This window comes from Chiloscyllium plagiosum, unplaced genomic scaffold, assembly GCF_037043375.1.
Source record: "Chiloscyllium plagiosum isolate Xiang-an unplaced genomic scaffold, Cpla_swu_hap1 HiC_scaffold_30, whole genome shotgun sequence".
Classification (NCBI taxonomy): Eukaryota; Metazoa; Chordata; class Chondrichthyes; order Orectolobiformes; family Hemiscylliidae; genus Chiloscyllium; species Chiloscyllium plagiosum.
The window spans coordinates 6,681,531-6,686,577 of record NW_028270168.1 but is presented as its reverse complement, the minus strand read 5'-3'; positions in this window follow the sequence as shown (position 1 = coordinate 6,686,577).

Genomic DNA, 5,047 nt, shown 5'->3' with positions numbered 1-5,047 from the left:
ATGATTGGAAAGTCTTGAGAGTTCTGAACCTGACTTCCTCAAGAATGCCAGAATCCAAATTTGTAAACTCTTCCCTAAAATGTTGAAAAGGGTAACACCGTTATTCCCAAGGCTTCTGGCTTAACAGAGCTCTTATCTGTCATACTGAGCCTCAGTTCAATTCCTGATCTGTGATGTGTTTGCTGAGCTAAGGTCAGACCAGTCTTTTCCACCCATGATGACATGAGGCATAGATTTGACCCAAATTGGAATGGATTGGGTGTTGGGATTTGTTGAATGTTGGTTGTTGATGGAAGTTGGGATTAATGAATACTAAGATTTGATTAATGTTGAGATTTGATCGAATTTGGGATTTGTTAGATTTTGCAAATTTTATAAATTGTGATTTGACAAATGTTTTAATTTGTTGGAAGTTGGGAATTGATGAAAGTTGGGATTTGATTGAAGTTTGAGCTTTGATGCCAGAAATGGCTGAATGGTTCATTATTCAGGCTCACATTTAAAGAATAGGATTCTTTGGGTAAGAGATAATATGGAGGTGCTGGTATTGGACTGGGGTGGGCAAAGTCAGACTGGTGTCACGTGACACAAGCACCTGATGAAGGGGCTATGCCCCAAAAGCTTGTGATTTCAAATAAACCTATTGGACAATAAACTGGTGTCATATGAGTTCTGATTTGGGCAAGGCAGCAGACATCTAACACTCTGTGCAGAACTATCCAGGAACTGTGCTCCACGGAGAATTACCATCATTGGGAAAAGGGAGAAAAGGACCTAATTTGCCAACCACCTCTTCCATTGCTTGGGCCCTAAACTCTGAGATTTTCTCTTAAACTTCTTTACATTTCCTCATCCTTCAAGAAGACCTTAAATCCATCCTCTGTGACAATCAAACTTTTAATCATTTGCTCCAATATTTCCTTCTGTGTGTGTAGTAGAACAAAATTTTGTTAATAATACTTTAGTGGGAGGCTGTGAGGTGTTGTGCTACATTAAAGGAGCTGGATAATACAAGTTATTGTTGCTGTTATTGTTGCAATTAAAAAAAAATCATGGTTCATTTGTTTAAACTTATTGTTGGAGGTATTAAAATTTAACTATGAAAAACTGGATAGATGCAATTAAAGCAAGTTTTGCATCTATAACATTTAAAATGTTAGGGACATGCTGATTTAAAACATTTATAGTGAGATAGGTAAGATTATACATCAGCAGGCAGGCTTCATTAGCTGGGGAGGTTGAAGACAAGTGGTCTGTTGTACTTACAAAGACGCTCATTTCATGGAGGTGTTTTTGTTTTGGGACTACATTAGTGTAAGAGCAGCCATTGAAAAACCTATCTACCACTTAAATCAGGGAAGAAATTGTAAATGAAGGATAACGGAATTTGAATTATTTGAATTAATCTTTATTGTCACATGCACTTGAATGAGTGCTGGGAAACGTTTGTAATGTTACCGCTTTGGCACCATCTTAGGTACAAGGTACATAGGTACAGAATACTTGAGTATGTTTTACAGATTTGAAAGAGACATAATTAAAAGTTCAGCATCAGAATAAAGAAAAAAGACAACTGTTCCCACTCCCCAACCCCGGCACTAGCCTCCACTCTGGGACTTGCCCCTGCACTGGCCTTTGCTCTGGGACCCAACTCTTCCCTGCCCTGGCCTCTGTTCTGGCACTCACTACCCACTCCCCACCCTGGACTGGCCTCTGCTCTGGGACCCACCAACCCTCCACTGCCCTGGCATCTGCTCTGGAACACCTCCCCACAACCTTCGCCCCCCCCACCCCTCCCAAACCAGCCCTGGCCTTGCTCTGGGACTCGTCGCCCCACCACCACCACCCTGGCCTCTGCTCTGGGAATCGTACGTTATATGAGAGTTATGGGTAAGGATAAGCCTGTTCCTCGGGTGAAAGTGTTAAATAGGGGGAAGTGTAGTGTTAGGCAGGAACTGGAGAAATGAGATTGGGAACAGCTGTTTGAGGGTAAATGCACAATTGACACATGGGAATCTTTTAAAGACCAGGTGATCAGAGTTCAGGCCAACATGTCCCTCTGTGGATGAAAGATAAGATTGGCAAGATTTGGGTACCCTGGATGACAAGAGATTGTGATAGTTTAGTCAAAACGGAAAAGGAAGCACATGTAAAGGTCAGGAAACTGAAATCAGACACAAGGCCCCTGAGGAGTATAAAGGAAGCAGGAAAGACTTCAACAAGGAGTCAGGAGGGCTAAAAGGGGTCATGAAATGTTCTTGACAAGTAGCATTAAAGCAGAATTCCAAGGCATTTTATACGTTTATTTGGAGCAAGAGGGTAGCTAGGGAAAGGGTAGCTCCCCTAAAGGACAAAGGAGGGAGTTTATACCTGGAGCCAAGAGAAGTGGGTGAGGTCCTTAATGAGTGCTTTACATCATGGTTCACCAAGGAGAAGGACATGGACGATAGTAAGATTAGGGAGGGGTATGTTGATATTCTGGGGCATCTTAATATTAAGAAGGAGGAGATGTTGGGTTTTTTGAAAAACATTAAGGTGGTTAAGTTTGCAGGGCCTGATGGGATCAATCCCAGGATTCTGAGGGAGGCAGGTAAGGAAATTTCTGGGGACTTGTACAAAATCTTGTATCCCCTTTAGTCCCAGGAGAGGTCCCAGAAGACTGGAGAATAGACAATGTTTTACCTTTGTTTAAGAAGGACAATAGGGATAATCCAAAAAATTATAGCCAGTGAGCCTTCCATTAATGATAGCGAGAAGATTCTTAGGAACAGCATTTACTCGCATTTGGGAAAACATGGATTCATTAGGGATAGTCAGCATGGATTTATGTGGGGGAGGGCTTGTCTCAAAAACTTGGTCGAATTCTTTTGTGGAAAAGTTGAAGATGATTGATGAAAGTAAGGCAGTGGATGTTGTTCATACATTTGACAAGGTCCCTCATGGTAGGTTAGCCCAGAAGATAAAGTTACATGGGGTCCATAGTGAGTTGATAAGTTAGATATAAAATTGGCTTGGTCATAAAAGACAGAGAGTAGTTGTGGAGGGGTATTTTTCTGACTGGTGGCCTGTGACTAGTGGTGTTTCACAAGGATCAGTGCTGGGACCTCTGTTTTTTGTAATATATATAAATAATTTGGATGAAAATGTTATTGGTTGGATTAGTAAGTTTGCAGACAATATGAAATTTGCCAGAGTTGTGGATTGTGAGGAATGTTGTCAAAGGATATAGCAGGATATAAATCAGTTGGGTAGAGAATTAGCAGGTAGAGTTTAATCCAGACAAATGTAAGGTGATGCATTTTTGGGAAATTAAATGCAAGAGAAAAGAATACAGTAAATGGCAGGTTCCTTAGGAGCATTGATATACAGAGAGATCTTGGAGTACAAGTCTATAGCTCCCCGAAAGTGGTAACACAAGTGAATGAGGTGGTAAAGAAGGCACACAGCATGCTTTCCTTCATCGGTCGGGTCACTGAATATAAAGATTGGCCAATCATGTTGCAGCTGTAAACCTTTAGTTTGGTCACATTTGGAGTATGATGTGCACTTCTGATTGCTCCATTATAGGATGAATATGAAAGTTTTGGAGAGGATGTACAAGAGGTTTACCAGGATGTTGCTGGATTGGAGTGTATTAGCTATAAGGAGAGGTTGGACAAACTTGAATTTTCTTCGCTATAATATTGGAAAATGAAGATCGAAAAATGTGGTGCTGGAAAAGCACAGTTGGTCAGGCAGCATTTGAGGAGCAGAGAGTCGACGTTTTGAGCATAAGCTGTTCAGGAATTATCTCCTGCTCCTTGGATGCTGCCTGCACCTCCACACTTTTCGACTCTGATCTCCAGCCTCTGCAGTCCTCACTTTCTCCCTGTTGGAAGTTGAGGGGTGACCTGATAGAAGTATTTGAAATTGCCAGAGGCATGGTTAAGATGAATAGTTGGGGTCTTCATTTCAGGATGGAAATGTCAAATAATAGGAGGCATAGGTTTGAGGCGAGTGGGGGAAACTTTAAAGGACATGCGTGAGGGAGGTTTTTTTATGCAAAGGGTGGTAGGTGCCTGGAACACACTGCTATGCTGAGGTAGTAGAAGCAGATATAATAGCAACGTTTAAGAGGTGTTTAGCCAGACACATGAACAGGCAGAGTATAGATGGATAAGGACCATGTGCAGGCAGATGGGATTAGTTCAGAATGGCATCATGATTGGCACAGACATGGTGGGCTGAAGGGCCTTGCCCAGTGCTGTACTGTTCTATGTTCTTTTTTCTAAATGGTGGAGGTTTGCAAACTGTGTTTTGCCAAAATATTGTTCTCCTTTAAATCATCTCTGCTCTAAATTCACGCATGAAATTATTTTCAGACTGATTTATTTGGACTCCTGAGTGCTCAGCAAGTCTGGAGTTGCACCTTAACACTAAATACATCTAACATTTTAATAACAACTGACAAATCTACACTCCAGTGTACAATAATGATGTTTCTACACTATTGGTAATAACAATTAGAAATTAAAAAATGTTGTGACTTGACTGTTCCCGTTTCCCATGTGCATCTGTTATACATCCAGTTGCTTTTATTCACTGAAGTTTGCATCGGAAAGTAAGAGGGCATACAGCAATTTGAAATATACGTGGAAACATTATATTTCTGTTCACCGTTATTGTTGAGCCAATAAAATGTGGAACTGGAAAAAGCACAGCGAGTCAAGCTGTGTCGGAGGAGCTGGGGAATCAATGTTTCAGGTCTGAACCTTTCATCAGGTTTCTGAGCTGAAACGTTGACCCACCTGCTCCTCTGACGCTGCTTGACTCTCTGTGCTTTATCCAGCCCACACTTTATCGACTCTGACTCTGACTTACCAGCATCTGCAGTCCTCACTATCTCCACCATTATTGTTGACCAATGCTTAGCAAATTCAGCCAGATGTTTTAGCAGTATGAAGTGCAAAGAGACACACCAAGCATATTGGCCTATTATTGAGTTGCTGATGTTTGGAGGTTTTCTTTCATTGTTAAGAAACTTGGACTGTGTTAATGCTGCTGTCTC